Below are 17358 nucleotides of genomic sequence, written 5' to 3' on the forward strand. Positions count from 1 at the left end.
ATGTCTTCGGAAAGAAAGATCTGATTTTGTATTAAAAAATGTTCTTTTTCATTATAAGCTAAAATGATGATTCCAGGACAAGAGACAGAAATTATCACTTGAAAGCTGTAATGTTGACGCTGTCTACATAGCTGTAAATGAAGTAGAGATTGGTTTCTATTTCTTGGCCTATTTGGCCTTAATGAGTGATCAGATCTTGAAAAGTCACTTTGAGATTTAAGTTACCAGTCTGCAGCATACTGATGATCAACTTAATAACAAAGAGATATTTAATTTCACTTCCTGAGGCATAAACACAAAGTGAGACACATGCCATCAAATGGTTAAGAGCATGGGCTTCAATTTAGACCCACATGAATGTGAGCCCTGGGTCTACCCCTGGCTAACCATATGTGATCTTTGGCAACATAACCTCATGAAGTCTGTTTCCTCATCTGTAATGTGGGGATTCATATCATATTTCATCAGAGTTAAGATGCATATTCTTTCACATTTTAACATCTCTGATATCAGAATACATCTTAGAATAGATGATCTGTCTTGGTTTAAAGCTTTTTTTTCTTACTAGTACATAAATTGTGGAATTTACAATCTATTACATTTGAGATTCAATTAAGTAATATATACTTCATAGAGTTGTTCTGAGATATAAATAATGATATAAAACCTAGAACCTGGCCCACAGAAGACTCTCAATAAATAATACCCATTAATGTACAGTATGATTTTTCATAATCTCTGGCATTTTCCTGTCCTTTAGTCATAATTTTTGTTTGCCAAAACTGGAAGTTAGTTTCTTTGCAAAATCCTAGTGTTGGAATAGTCTGCCTACTGAATTGTTCATCAAATTTCCTCTAATTTCTCTGGCAGCAAGATATTGACCCTAAGGGTATATAAATCTGAAACATGATCAAAATAAAGGTTTGTGAAAGTCCACACTGATTTGTCAGATTAAGTTGTCTGCAGACAAAAAGAGGAATAACGAGTGAGCACGCTTCACCAGCTCCTGGCCCGTGGCTAGCACTACAGCAGTGTTGTAGAGAGGCAGCAGAATGCACAGAATGGTTAAACAGCATAGATTCTGAGCTAAACTGGCTGAGTTCAAATCTTGGCTCTTCAGTTTACAAGCTGTGTAACATTGGACAAGTTACTTAACCTCTCTGTGGCCTCCATTTCCTCCTAGGGTTGTTGTGAAAATGAAATGAGAGCTGTCTATAGAGAATGCTTTTTAATTTGCTATTATTGAAAATACACCCTTCTTGTGTTTAAGTTCCTTAAAAAGGTCTCAGTTTTCTGATACTAAAGGAGAATATTCTAATCAATTTACTTTTCAAGACGGTAACTGTTATAATTCTATTAGAGGCTTATATATAAATATATGTTTATATGTGATATAAAACATATAACACACAAACAGTGCCTTTGAGGTATTTGTAATCATATGACCCAAATGATAAAACTAGTCTACCTGTCAGCAAACACATGATTGGAAAAAAAAAATCAAATAAGTCTGAGGTTGCTTCCAACAGTCTCTGGGGTGTCCGTACAATATCTTGTTATGGCTTAAAATTCAGTATACTATAGGTCAACCTGTACCCGTTATGATTAAGAATTTTAAAATGGATGGCCTGCTTCTAACATTTGTTCACTTGTAACCTATATTATTCTAATTTTTTATAGTTGTGAACATGACTGTTGTGCCTAGAACAACTATGGCCATCAAGCAAGTATCTCTAAGCACTGAGATTGGGCGTGGCTTTTAACTTTTTGATCACAACTTTAAATATAGAGAATAAACTCTGAAATGAAATAAAGCTTACCAATAGTTAGTCATTATTTTTTGAGTGGTAATTATGTGGTAATTCACTTGAATAATTGTAATCAGTATTATTTTTTCATAACCAAAGCACATTTTTAGCTTTTCTCTCTCTCTCTGTTCAAATTTTGTTCACTCTCTAATATCTGTCATTAGTGTCAATATCAAGAGACTACAGCACAGTGTGTTAGAATTTTGGTGTCCCAACAACTTGGCTCCAAAACCCAGTCTGTCACTCAATTAACCCCCAAAATCTTTGATAAGATTCGTTCTTGTTCATGTCATAGGTCTGATAAGGGCTGGATGGCCTTCCTTTATCCTGTAGCTCTGCTATCTAATGCATGCTTCCCACAGTCATCTTTGTAGGGAAAGCAGAACGTGGAGGGAACCAGTCCTGGAAATGACTTATGTCACTTCCATCCAATTCCATTAGCTAAAACACAGTCACATGACTCGAACCGAATTACAAGGAAGGCTGGTAAATACCAACTTCCTACTTGCCCAGTTAGAAATAATAGTGCGGTGAATACACAGCATTTTCTCTGCCACAGCACTTGCTAACTGTATTACTTTAAGCAAGTTACTTAACTTCCCAGAGCCTCAGTTTTCTCATTTGCAAAGTGGTGGTAATAATACCTATCTTGCAAAGCTGCTATGATGAATGAGGAAAGGAGTGTATAGCATGTGGCATATGATAAGTACTCCATAAAACTGTTATGTTTTATTACTAATAATCAATAGTTTCTCCCTAAAACATATACATGCATAGAACCCAAGCCATTGGCACCCAAGTTCTTTGGTCCTCACTGGTTTAGCTCTCTACTGATCATCTAGCTCCTGCCAAGCTTGTTGGGAGTGCAGGACTCAACGCAGCTGAGACTCTTGGCCACGGGACTGATGTCAGTTATAAGGGTCATACTACAGGAACTGGGGTAAGGAGAAACCAAAGCCAGAGCAGTACACTGAAAACGGGCTCTATGTTCTCCAGGAATCTTGGAGGGGGAGACTGACGGGATGAATTAAAGGGGTGGAGGACAGAGGGGAGAACTCACCAGTTGTGTCAACTTATGCTCGACTGGACCGCAAGTCCCAAGATGGCAGCTGCAAGAAAGGGGAAAAAATGAACACATACTGAGTACTTACAATGTAGCAGGCATCATGCTGGGGCTTTCACACAAGAGACCTCATTTAATTCTCACAAAGATCCTTAGGTAACAAACATTAACCCCTGTTTCCAGTATGGTCAAAATAACTCACCCAAATTTACATAGCTAGGAAGTGACATAGCTGGGACTGGGTCTTCAAAATCCTAATGCAGTGCTCTTTGTACTACACCACCACTTTACATCTCCCAGTGATGCTGAATTGTGCTGAGGGCCAGCAGATCTCAGAGAATAGACAGGAAGCTTATCCTCCTCAGGAGAGCAGGAAGTTAACCTCCTCAAGCAATCCCCTCTACCCCTACTTCTCACATGACCAGAACAGCTTAGAGTACAATGGGAGAACCCTCCCAAACACATACAAATATACCTCTATCTGCTTGCTAATATTTGAAATTAATTTCACTGAGGGAGGCAATGAGTTTGTGGATGGGTTTCCATTAACATGTATGTGATATCATTTCTTTTGGGGGGCACACGGAGGGTGGAATGATTTTATTGAATAGAGCAAGGACTTGGATGGAGAAAACTGATTAAACCAAGGCCACATCTCCTTGATTTCACCGGAAAATGACCCAGAAGAACTTCTGAGTCCTCTGTACCCATGTAAGCCTAGAATATGGTGGGAACTAGTTCCATAGAACAGTCTCACAAAATGAACCCTGAGTACCATGCCATAAAGTACGCTCAGGGTATCCAAATATATTTAGACAAACCAAAGGATTTGGGACTTGGCATTTTACAGGAACAATATGAAGACAGAATTACATCTGCAGCAGTATAACTGAAATGAATATAAGACCAGGTTTTTCCAATCTGTCAAAATAAATTTACTTGGAATTGTGAGCAGCATGAACTCTGTAAGTTACAGTCTCTGCCTCTATTTTTAACACATGTTAGGATTCTACCTACTGATTTGGGCTGATTCTATTATACTTAAGTATAATAGTTCATAAGATGCTCAACATCACTGACGATCAGAGAAATGCAAATCAAAACTACAATGAGGTACCAATTCACACCGGTCAGAATGGCCATCATTTAAAAGTCCACAAATAACAAATGCCAGAGAGGGTGTGGCAAAAAGGGAACTCTCCTATACTGTTGGTGGGAATGTAAGTTGGTGCAGCCACTGTGGAAAACAGTATGGAGGTTCCTCAGAAAACTAAAAATAGAATTACCATATGATCCAGCAATCCCACTCCTGTGCATATATCTAGACAAAACTATAATTCAAAAAGGTACATGTACCCCTATGTTCATAGCAGCACTATTCACAATAGCCAAGACATGGAAACAACCTAAATGTCCATCGACCGATGAATGGATAAAGAAGATGTGGCACATATATACAATGGAATATTACTCAGCCATAAAAAGAAACGAAATTGAGCTATTTGTAATGAGGTGGATAGACCTAGAGTCTGTCATACAGAGTGAAGTAAGTCAGAAAGAAAAAGACAAATACCGTATGCTAACACATATATATGGAATTTAAGAAAAAAAAAATGTCATGAAGAACCTAGGGGTAAGGCAGGAATAAAGACGCAGACCTCCTAGAGAACGGACTTGAGGTTATGGGGAGGGGGAAGGGTGAGCTGTGACGGGGCGAGAGAGAGTCATGGACATATACACACTAACAAACGTAGTAAGGTAGATAACTAGAGGGAAGCAGCCGCATGGCACAGGGATATTGGCTCGGTGCTTTGTGACAGCCTGGAGGGGTGGGATAGGGAGGGTGGGAGGGAGGGAGACACAAGAGGGAAGAGATATGGGAACATATGTATATGTATAACTGATTCACTTTGTTATAAAGCAGAAACTAACACACCATTGTAAAGCAATTATACCCCAATAAAGATGTTAAAAAAAAAAGGAAGATGTGGTACATATATACAGTGGACTATTACTCGGCCATAAAAAAGAACGAAATAATGCAGTCTGCAGCAATAAGGGTGCAACTAGAGATTATCATACTAAGTGAAGTCAGAAAGAGAAAGATAAATACTATGTGATACCACTTACATGTGAAATCTAAAATATGACACAAATGAACCTATCTATGAAACAGAAACAGAATTACAGACATAGAGAACAGACTGGTAGTTGCCAAGGGGGAGGGGGTTGGGGAAGGGATGGAGTAGGAGGTTGGGGTTAGCAGATGTGAGCTTTTATATATAGAATGGATGAACAACAAGGTCCTATTGTATAGCAGAGAGAACTATATTCAGTATCCTATGATAAACCATAATGGAAAAGAATATTGAAAAAAGAATGTATATGTATGTATAACTGAATCACTTTGCTGTACAGCAGAAATTAACACATTGTAAATCAACTATACTTCAATTTAAAAAATAATAAAGGGAAAAATACAGATGGTAGTACAAAAATATTAAAAATAACTATACTTTTTAAGTTCAAAAAAAAAAAATAGTTCATGACCCAAGATGCCTCTCTTACTTGCAATATATTTTAGGACTCCCTTGTCATTTCTGTGAAATGGTGTCTTCCTTACTATTACTTTTCAATGGATACTACTTAGAACAGGGTTTTCACAGTCTACATTGTACTGAGATGCAATTCAGTGTAGTGATTAGTGGTTTTGTTTGAACCCAGGCTTCATCATGTACAAGCTGTCTAACTTTCAGCAAGTTATTCCTGTGTGCCTCAGTTTCCTCATCTGTCAAATTTGGAGGTTAATAGTGCTACTTCATAAGTTCGTTTCAAGGATTAAATAATTCAATATATGTAAAGCAATTAGAAAAGTGACTAACACGTGATAAGAGCCCAATTCTCTAACAAGGACCTCAAGGATGAGGGAAAGGGCCTGGGGGAGAGAAAATCCAAGCTGTAAACACTTTTATATCATGCAGTGGGAATGGAGAAGTGGTTAAAATTTGTCTCACTGGTCTATGTTTCAACAGTTCAGAAACAAAGACCATTGCTTCTCAAATTTTAATGTGCTTATGAATCACCTGGAGATATTGTTAAAATGAGGACCCATCTGTTAGGTCCAAGGTGCAGGTTGAGATTCTGTGTTTCTAACAGGCTTCTAGGTGATGCTGATGCTGCTGGTCTGCAGACCTCACTTTGAGGAACCAGAGTCTAGAGAACACCTATTCTAATTGCCACAAAGGCTCTTTATCTAGGACAAGAAAACTCTCCAGGGATCTTCCTTTAACTTAGTTTCTTTTGTCATTTTGGTCATGGGTCAATAACATGTTTGAAAATAAGTATTGATTCTGAGGAAAAAGGCGTAGATATTCTCTCTTGAATTACATAAAATATTTTTAATCCTTAAGCATTTGATGATTTTTCCCCTTAGGATCCAAAATTGGCTTCTCCTTTCTGTTCATTAATTACAAACTAAAGGACTGAGATGTTTTTTGAGGTAGCCAGAATGTCTCCATCTGCTTTCCAAATAGGGACGGGATCAGCAAAACCAAGCATCCTCTTGCCAAACGGTGACCTTCGCCAAGCAACCAGTTCTTTAATTCTATCCTCATGCACATTTCAAAGGAAATGTAAACCACAAGTTTTGTGTTCCACTGACAAATCATTGACATTTCTCATAAAAAGGTTTTTGATTGTTTAGGAGCTTCAAACTACCAGGCAGTGTTTTGCTAAGACCGAAGTTGGGCCTTCACAAACAGCTAAGTTGAACAGCATTCAGATCTGAAAAGTCTAAATCCAGTCAAATGACCCTTCTTGACCTCACAGATTCAGGTTAAATTAATTTTTAATCATTTAGTCAATTTCTTCACTATCTTCTATAGCTACTTCCTCACAGAAAGTTAGGATAGTCAGAGACTTGAACCTGTGTGTGTGTGTGTGTGTGTGTGTGTGTGTCTTTTAAAACATGTCTACAAGCAAAATCAACAAGCATCATTTCTAATCTTTTCTGAAGCCAGCAAAAAGCCCTCAGGAAGAGTGATCCGTATCCCACCATCAAGTCACCTATGACTAATTCTTACTTCTAATTCCACCGAGATTAAGCCAGAGTCTTACAGGAGGAGTGGGCAAACTTTTTCTGTAAATAGCCATTAGTAAATATTATAGGCTTTGTGAGTTATACAGTATATTAGTTTGCTAGGGCAGCTGTAACAAAGTACCACAAACTGGGTGGCTTAAACAACAGAAAAGTATTGTCTCACAATTCTGGAGGCTAGAAGGTAAGATCATGGTGTCCACAGAGTTGGTTCCTTCAGAGGGCTGCAAGAATCTGTCTCATGTCTTATCCCTGGCTTTTTGGTGGTTTGCTGGCAATCTTTGGCATTCCTTGGCTGCATTACCCTTATCTCCACTGTCATCTTCACATGGTGTTCTTCCTGTGTACATGTTTCTGTCCAACTTTCCCCTTTTTATAAGGATACCAGTCATATTGGATTGGGGCCCATTCTCCTCCAGTGTGACTCCATCCTAATTTAAATGATTACATATGCAATGACCCTATTTCCCCAAATAAGGTCACGTTCTGAAATACTGGGGGTTAGGACTTCAACATATGGGTTTGGTGGGGAGGGGAGAACACATTTCAACCTATAACATATAGTATCTGTCCTAGCTACTCAACTCAGCTCTTGTAATATAAAATCAGTCATAGAAAATCCATTAAAAAATGGGCATGGCTATGTTACAGTGAAATTTTACTTAGGAAAACAGGTGGCAGGCAGGCAAGCACTAGTTAGAGGAGCCTAGTTTTAGAGTATCTCTGATCCTTTCTGAATATGAAAGAAACCAGGAAGAGATGTGGCACTTGGCAAAGAAGAGAAGAAAAAACTTTTCAACTTTTGAGAATATCTACTTTATATTCTAGTCACAGTGTTTTACATTAGGCTTTAATATGTTATGTTTTTATTCAGGTATAACCTGAGTTAGTATACATAGTTTCAATTAAGCAAACTGGTATAAATTTTATAATGATGACTCTAGTTATCATCATATACTTTGTCTTTGGACTGTTACTAAGTTCTAGAATGACAGAAAAATAGACCTTTCCATTTAACATTATGCTGCATGCTTTGCTTTTTAGTATGAATTGTCCAAAAACATTATAATTATTTGTGATTTTTAATCCCATTAGAAATGTGTGTATATTTATGCTCATGAATACATTTGATATTCCTTTCCATATAATTAATATTTCTAGAATGCCTACATGCACTATATTTGGTTGTGTACAATGAGTCCTGGACAAGACACAAACATTGTCTCCAGGAATTTACTCTGTCCTGGAAGATATATACAAAGGAAATAGATAATATAGTAATAAATATTCAAACATCATCCAAGATTTACATATATACCTGCCAAGTAGGGGGGATTGCTTTGTCCTGCTTGGGTTCATATATATGCATATATATGTGAACCTTGCATCTTCACTTACGGAACCTTAAATGGAACAAAATTAGAGAGTTCTGTAGAGTGTCATAGATGTAAGAGTGCTTAAAAAAGCTTTCACAGAAACCTTGAAAGTTGACTATGTAGTAAAGAAAAGATATCAATCAGCCACATACTATATATTTTATAACAGTAACAGAGGTCATGCTCCCACTTATATTAAAACATAGACTGGGCTTATTAATGTCCTTTTATATTAAGACACTGGGCCTCTGGAAAACCCTGGCACTCTTCCTCTATATGGTTATAAAGATGGCTAGAGTTAGAGGTCAGCATCTGCTTTAAATTTTAAGGGAACAGATGTGCAAGTAGTGAGTGGTCTTATTGAGGATGAAACAAACCCAGTCACAGGTATCAGAATTGGATGTTGGGGGCTCATTCATCTTCAGCAGAGGTGCCCCACAAAATCACTTACTTGGAGTGCCCCAAGATTGGCCTTGTATTAGGATCTGAAAGAAAATACCCACTGGATTTTACCAATTATAAAATAGGTCAAATTTGGGGTCCAAAAAATTGGACCATATGCCTTTAATCAGGTTTGTTACCTAAAAGGTTTTCAGTTCAGACAGAAATTTTCAGAGAAAGTGTCAGCTATGATGATATATATAAAAAATGCTATATGACCTGTAATGTCAGATATATGTGGCTTTAATAATTTTAACTATTTTAGGCCCAAAGAAAACTTCCAAAATCATAATTAAAATGCAGTTGTTCTCTTTATAATTATAGAAACACCACTGCATTTCCTGACTACTATACCCATGACCTTCAATAATACAAGCCAAATCTGCCTTTACACATACAGTGGATTTCATAACCACACATAATTGACTTACTGCCTGAAATAAGATTTGAGCTCAAGGAATAAAACTAGAATTTATTCTACAAATAAGACAGTAGAACATCCCTAAATTTTTTTTATTCTGGAAATTCTTTTAATCTCTTGGATTCCATGGTCTATAGTTTGGAAGCAACTTCAACTATCCTAAGAATTTTGTACACATTTGTTTGGATATGGGGCAGTTTCTCTCTTTTCCTTCTACTTTTCCTAAAATAAAGGGAACGGACATCCATCTTCCCACAGAACTAGAAAAAGAGAATGGAACTAAATGGCTTTTTCTTCTCAACACTTTGCAGACTTTAAAAAAATGAAGCACTACAGCACATCAATGTAGAATAATGATAATATTAATAATGATGGTGTCGATGATGATAATGATGAATTAGACAATATAATTCTCTTCTTATTCTAAGTGTGAAAACTGAAGCAAAATGATGAAGTGCCTTTCCCAAGATCAGTGGCTCCACAATTAGAACTTGGGCTTTTCCTCCTTTCACACCTCTTCTTCTGAACAAATATCACTAATGTTCATCCTCACCAGGAGAAAACCATACTGGCCCACTCAATGGCCAATTAGAATAAATTGTAAATTAGGACAAATATGATAGGTAATACAAAAATCAAAAGCTCTCTAAAGAAAAGGAACAAAAAACCTGAATAAATAAGCTTAACGGTCCATTGTTTATGGGGAAAATGATGAAATTATCATCAAAATATTCTATGAATTGAGAATGAAGATACATTTTTATGTGGAAAGATTTTATAAAAAAATAAACTACCTAGAAAAGTAAGACTCTTCTAGGACAGGTATTAGTTTTCATAAAAGGGGCATTAGTCTGTGTCTGGTAAGAGAAAAAAAATGCTTTGTGTGACTCTTGGTAAATTGGTTAATTAAGATTCTTCATACTAACCCATATTTAAGGGAATGTTTGTGACTCTGCTAAGCATCTGGACATTAAAACTGTGTCCACACAGGAGCATGTTCCAATTATCCCCAAACTGGCCCCACAGAGTCTCAATCATTCAGGTGAAAACACCCCTTTTCTTTAAGAGCAATTTTAGGGACACAGTAAATACTATAATGCTTCTTTTGCCCTGAAAAAAAAAAAAAAACTAGTCTAAATATCAATCTGCAGATGCCAAACCTGTGTTTAAACAAAGTGCCAATCTGCTCCCCCATCAAAACTCTGGGTGAGGTATTGTTTCCACATTCAGGGACATTAGCCCAGCAATGCAGGAAAAAAAATCTTCATTTGGACAGTGCATCTTTCAGACATTCCCTTCTTTTATTGATTTGTTTTCTCCTGTCCCTTTTCTCCTTCTTTTGTTTCCTTATCATAGCTTCAGGTTATTACGTGCAAAGTATTGATGGGAATGGATGGTTTTGGTCGATGGAGAGCTAATGCATCCCTAATCCCACTATTGTTATAGAGTTATGCTTTACTCTGGTCTCTGATGGGGGAAAAGGTGCAAAGCTGTTGATCCTAGTGTTATTTGTCACAAACCCATCCATCAATCAAGCGCAAGCATGTCTGAATGCTGAATGACATGTGGGTCTCAGCTGAAAAAATTCGATAACACTGTATTGTCAGGTCTCTCACTCTTTTTTTGATAAGAAATACATTTGACTGAAATAGATAAGCATGCAACTACTAAAGACTTGAAGAGAGAAAGTGACATATTGGCACCAAAGGTTATATATCTTTGGTATTAATGATACTTATGAGTAAATAAAATGGGAGGGGGCAGCTACAGCTAGAGACATACAACATCCCTAAGGCTTGGTTATGTTTAAGTATTGTCACTCTACTATTATTATTCGGATTTTCAAATATTAATCTGACTGTATTTCACAGTTGGCTACCCTGGTTAAAATGTAAGCAAATGTGCATTTGGTGAAGGTGGTGAGGTGCAGGGAATCAAATATCTCTTGTTTATACTGCTCTAAACAATACAGATAGATCCTTTTTTGTTATGTATGGTAGGTAAACCCATGGAACATTTTTGTGTATATATGAACTCGTAAGTTCACAACTGTCTCCTCTTGTGAGTGAAAGCATTTGGGGGAAAAAAAGCTTTAATTATTTTAAACTGGAAATATATATGCATGTCATTTTAATAGTGACTTAACTTATAATTACAGTCTTAAAGATGGTTTTTGTGTGTCCTTTTCATCCTTAGTTACTAAATTAGGTACTTTAATACATTATGAAAGCCTGTCTTTTCAGTTATATACAATTTTCTATTCAAAGTTATTTCAAGATAATTGCATTTGGAAATAGTTAAAGCATTAAAAACAACACTAGTATAATGTAATTTTAGGGGCAAAATTAATCAACAAATCAGAACATTTTAAAAACCATTTTATTTTCTTGTCATAACATTTTAGAGAAGACAAGTATTTTTTAAATGACCTAAAAAAGCCCATCAAGAAAGGTAACAAAAAGATAGTCCTGAATTAGAGGGCACTAAGATGAATGTTTTGTAGCCATAAGTATCACCACACTATGAAAGTAAGCTATTTTTTCTCTATTCAGTGACTGGGGGCTAAAAAACTGCAAAAAAATCAATGTGAAAGTGCTTTAGATTTTTGGGGTAAATTACATGTGCTTGGCCGCTCCATTGTATTTGCCCTATATTCTATACAAGATACTTTAGATGGAACTGTCACATAATACATATACTTTACATTGATTTTTATAGATTTAACAGAACTTGAATTGAACTCCATAATAAGCAAAAGAAACTGCATCTCCTTCAAATCCCTAATACCTGGATTATTCTTGAAATTCACTAAATAGTAACTCCCAATTTTAAATTCATGGTGAGAGACAAAAAAAAAAAAATCAAATTTAATTCCTAATGCACCTCACTTTCTGTTTTGCTTCTCTTATTGACATTTTTATCTCAACTTTACCACCTCTTTAAAACCATGTTAATTCTTAAAGATTTCCCAGGAGGGCCCATGAACCAGCAAACGGGAGCCAATCGAACCTTTGAGAGTTGCTAGAAGTTCCAAACAATGACCTTTCTATGGACTATTCTCTTGGATTTCCAACTTGCTTTAGTTTGGCCTCAGTTTGCAGTGATTTCTAGGCTGCTGTGAATTCTGATCCCATTCAAATAAAGTATCTGAAGCCACCATAAGGTTCAGGGAGTCCATGGTTATCCCAAGGGCAGCCTCTCCTAGCCAGACACTACCTATGAGGCTCCAAACAACCCTAGTTGAGAGAGAAGCAATTCAGTCCCTAGTCAGAAAAATAGTACGAGTTTGTTCCAATCAACTCTGGATATCCAGGTCCTGGGCTCTGGACAGAACTATAACTTAGTCTCTACATACTCTTCGAATAAGGATTTGTTGAATCTAAGGTGACCTTAGTTCCACAGTGGGTCTCCAGAAAGAATATGGACTTTATAATTTTACTCATGATGATAAGAAACAATAGCAACATCAAGAATACAGGGAACCATCTTGAGATTTGGTGGTATTAGGGACTCATTCCATCCAGAAATGCCTTGGGAAGAAGGATGAAATGTGGGATAAAGGGGATTTATGTTCTGGTGGTATTTTGAAACATTTTTGAAATATTTTAGAAAATATTAAATTTTATAAATAAGAAATGAAGTCACATTGATAATGCCATAACCCACAAGTAGCATTTGTTGCTTTTCTATAATATATATGTGATACAATGAAATATTGAGACATTAATCAATTGGTCTCATGGGAATACCTTTAATATGGCTAATTACACATTGATAATCCTATTCCAAATCTCCTCTGATTAAAGAAAGATCATTAAGAGAAGGTCTATTATTTACAAGTGACTTGAAACCAATATTTTCACATAAATCAATGTTAAAGATAGCCAAGATATTAAACAATATCTATTTTCCCATGGGACACAGAATTTTGAACTCTACTCCAATGATGAACGGATCTAGAAACAGCTTTTTTCCAATGACTGTGAGATAAAGTTCTAATGCCTTCTGCTAGCCCTACTTAGCACAACAACTGTGTGTGTGTGTAAAACCAATTCACTCTGGGAACATTTATTATAGTTAATATTTCAATCAAACCTTTTCTTAAATGGGAACAAAATAATATTAGGAAAAGAGAAAAATATGTATAAAGACAACTCTAAAATTCTACTAAAGAACACAAGAGCAAATTTTTATAAATGAAAAGATATACCATTTTTCTGATTGAGAAGATTCAAAATGATATACAGATTCTTTCCAAGTAAATGTATAAATTTAATATAAACAACATAAGAACCCTAATACCATTTTTAACCTTAGACAGTAATTCTAAAGTTTACTTGGAAGAATCAATGTGTGATAATAGTCTAAAAGATGTTAAGAAATTTGAGAAAGGTCTTTTTCTACCAGATGGCAAAGTACACCGTAAAGCTTCCATAATTAAATAGTGTGTGTTCTAGAAATCTGTATCCCCTGGGTCTCCAGTTATGATGATGTTCACTCTTACATTGTAGTTTTCTGTAGTCTAAATCACTCTCCAAACCTCAAAGGGGAGAAAATAGGCAAAGCAAAAATATATTTCTTATGTTTCTTAGCTGTGACTTTTTTAAGCTATAAAATTACTAAAAGGAATTATATGAAAATATTTATTTAACCTTGCTAAGGTTAAGTAAAAGCCAGAAACTATAAAGGAAATTTCTGACAGCTTTAACTTTATGACAAAATAACAGCAACAAACTTCTATATAGCAAATAACACTATGAAAAACTGAAAGAAAAATGGTTGGGGGAGTTCAGATGGCTACAGCATCTCTTAGGGAGAAATCCATTAACATGTACATTTAAAATGTAGATACCCTGTACCCCAGCAATTCCGTTTACAAGAGTTTATGCCAAGGAAATAATTGTATACATTGTCAATTATGTGTGTAAAAGGATGTTCAGTGTGGCATTTTGTGTTTATAATTGCACATAAAAGAGGGGACACTAAATGTCCATCAGTAAGTAAATGGTTCAATAGATCATGGTGCTTCCATATAATGGAATACTATACAGCTGTTAAGATGGATAGTATTAAAATTAACCTCTGCTGAGTTCCACTGGCAAAATTCTGAGTTAAACGCAATATCTCATTCAATCCTTTCAACAATGCCTTGATGTAGCTATAATTAGAATTCTCATTTTAAACATGATAGGGCTAAAACTTAGGTTAAGCGGCCCCAAAACATATAACTGTCTCAGTCCAAATCTGGAACTTTTAGAAGATCTGTATGTACTGACACAGAAAGATGTTAGTGAAATACTAATATGAAAAAGGGAAGTTCAAGAATAATATATAATGTGAATAGAATAATAAGAATATAAATGCGGGACTTCCCTGGTGGCACAGTGGTTGAGAGTCCACCTGCCGATGCAGGGGACACGGGCTCATGCCCCGGTCCCGGAAGATCCCATATGCCGCGGAGCAGCTGGGCCCATGAGCCATGGCCACTGAGCCTGCACGTCCAGAGCCTGTGCTCCGCAGCGGGAGAGGCCACAACAGTGAGAGGCCCGCGTACCACCAAAAAAACAACAACAACAACAACAAAAAAGAATATAAATGTGAAGCAGTCACATTTATATAAATAAATGTAAAAACCTAATAGAGAGAGAGAAACGTTAAAATGGTGGTCTCTAGACGGATGGGTCTTTTCTACTTTCTTTTTACTTAACTATATTTCCTGATTTTTCAGCAAGGAACACATATTGCACTTTTTAAATTAATTAAACTAAATAATTCTAAGATACAATAGTGTTTTAGAACAGTGAAGATTATTATTCTAGCAAAGGTAATTATTTAAAATGAAGTGTTTTGAGACTCCCTATGGCTTTGCCTAAAGAACACATTCCCATAAATAGATGCTGTGTAAGTTAGAATATGAAACCCGTGTCCCCTGCATTGGCAGGCGGACTATCAACCACTGCGCCACCAGGGAAGTCCTATGTGGAATAATTTAGAGATTCATACAAATGCTAAGTAAATGAGATGCTACTGTAATTATTTTTTTTCTGAATATAAAGTGAATGTAAATTAACTGAAGAAATAAGGTATCAAAGCATATATACACGAGAAAATAATCATAGTTCTACTCTTCCAGAGACAACCATCATAAACATTCTTTCAGTGTTTCTTCCATAGATTTTTATCAAAGTTGAGAATTTATTTCACATTCAATTTTTACCCTACATTTATTTTGCTTTGTTATATCATAATCATTTTTGTGTCATCAAAAATGTCTTATGCAGCATTTTAAGGTTGCAAAATATTACATTATCTCAATACCTCAAATTTGGGCACAAACTCACATGCCTAAGTAGGAATCCTGTTCGGCCACTTCCCAGCAGTGTGAATTTGGGCAATTTACTAACATCACTGGGCCTCATCTGTAAAATGTGAATAATAGTACTACCTACATCATAGTTTTATTATTAGGATTAAATGAGTTAATCCATGTTAAATACTTAAAAGTATATTATTGCCCCTGAGATATCACCCTGTATCCTGCCCCAACCACTTTCTGGTCTGCTAGTCTGTGAGGATCGCTACTCATATTCTTATTCTTGCTTACATGACCCTGCCTGGATATTTGATTTTTATGCCATAGTAAGTGTTCAATAACTTTTAATTATTACTGTTGCTACTCATTTTTCTAATATAAGCCATTTAGATTGCTTTCAATCTTTTCATTATTATAAATAATTCTGTGATAAATACCTTTGTAATAAATAAGTTTTTAAAGAAATTCTTCACAATCCAAACTCTTCAGCCATTTTTTAAAAATTTGTTTCAGCTGTGTGCTTTAACTATAAAGCAGTGGATGAATAAATGCTATTTATCCAGAACCACTGGCTTTGTGAATATTTTTTAAGGAAGAACAATATCTATTTCTATAGTTTTCTTTCCTCTCTTTTATTGTGATACAACACACATAAAATTTACCATTACTGACACTTAGTACACTGTTGTGCAATTTGCCAATATGTTGTTAGACCACTTATCCCAAAGATCGTCAAATATAATGCACAGAATGGAAGAAAGAAAAAGTAAATGTTATTAGCCTTAAAATGTCTCTCATGAAAAAGGAAAATTAACTTCCTCATTCTCAAATTTTATTAGGAAACCATTGGGTCCAATCACCAAATTATAACCACCTTAAATCCTTTCTGGAACACATATACATACATACTTATTAAAACTTAAATTGCCAATATCTCTGGAGTCAGGAAGAAGACAGCTGAGGGAGGACTACCTCTTAAGGAGTCCTATTATATTGACAGTGCAGGCATTGTGGAAGACGGTTAACGTAAATTACCCTATTTAGTCCCTATAAAGACTACAAGTTACAACTATTGTCCTCCATATCACAGGTGAGGAAACAAGTTTGGAGATGTGAAGTAATTTGTCTAAATTTATACAGCTAAAAAGTGGCAGAGATGGGACTCAGTCTCAGATCTGCCTGGTTTCCAAGTTCCACACTTTCCATTATACCATGCTGCCTTGTTGATATAAGTGTGTATTACTATCCCAAGAGAAAGCGATTCTCTGAAAGTTATAACAGAAATTCCAATAACCATCTAGATAGAAAATTGCAAGTCTACAAACCAGCGAATCCAGTTTTTGCAACTTTTCTTAATGGTTGATTTAGTTCTCCTAACATTTCATCCTCCTCTATTGCTGTCAATTTACCGCCTGGATATCTCAACATCCCTGAAAGGGTTATTCTGAATGGATTAGGCATTAGCACTGTCAGTTCCATGCCAAAACACACAAGCCTTGTTGACCCAACAAGAAACTGCTTGTAGAGCAGCTTTACCTAAACCAAAACCACAGATCTCAAAAGCTTTCTTCTTCTATCAGTTTTTTTTTCATATTTGACAACAAACATACACAGACTATCAAGAAGAAAGGGAAAAAAATGTTTTTTCACTGAGTTACTAGAATTTAGTGATAGAAATGAGCAGTGAAAAGTAGTCTTCAATTCATAATCTCATTCTATCCAAAGCCTTGTATATTTGCTCATGTTCTTGAGTTTTCCATGATGCTTAATTTCTCATTTGCAACCCAAGACTAATTTAAAACTGTTCCTAACATTTTTATATAGAAATCCCTTTCTGCTT

At 35.9% G+C, this 17358-nt stretch overlaps 1 protein-coding gene and 1 long non-coding RNA gene across 5 annotated transcripts in view; one reads left to right on the forward strand and one right to left on the reverse strand.

The window, feature by feature from the left end:
- Positions 1-17358, forward strand: part of SOX2 (SRY-box transcription factor 2) — a 592096-nt gene that overhangs the window by 495667 nt on the left and 79071 nt on the right. The window lies entirely within an intron of this gene.
- The window catches only part of LOC137224948 (uncharacterized), a 226947-nt gene that overhangs the window by 172949 nt on the left and 36640 nt on the right, over positions 1-17358 (reverse strand). For all 3 annotated transcript variants that reach the window (XR_010943594.1, XR_010943596.1, XR_010943595.1), the window contains exon 2: positions 2869-2917. This is a non-coding gene — a long non-coding RNA (uncharacterized lncRNA). The remainder of the gene's footprint in view (positions 1-2868; positions 2918-17358) is intronic.

Source organism: Pseudorca crassidens, chromosome 5, assembly GCF_039906515.1.
Source record: "Pseudorca crassidens isolate mPseCra1 chromosome 5, mPseCra1.hap1, whole genome shotgun sequence".
NCBI classification, from domain to species: domain Eukaryota; kingdom Metazoa; phylum Chordata; class Mammalia; order Artiodactyla; family Delphinidae; genus Pseudorca; species Pseudorca crassidens.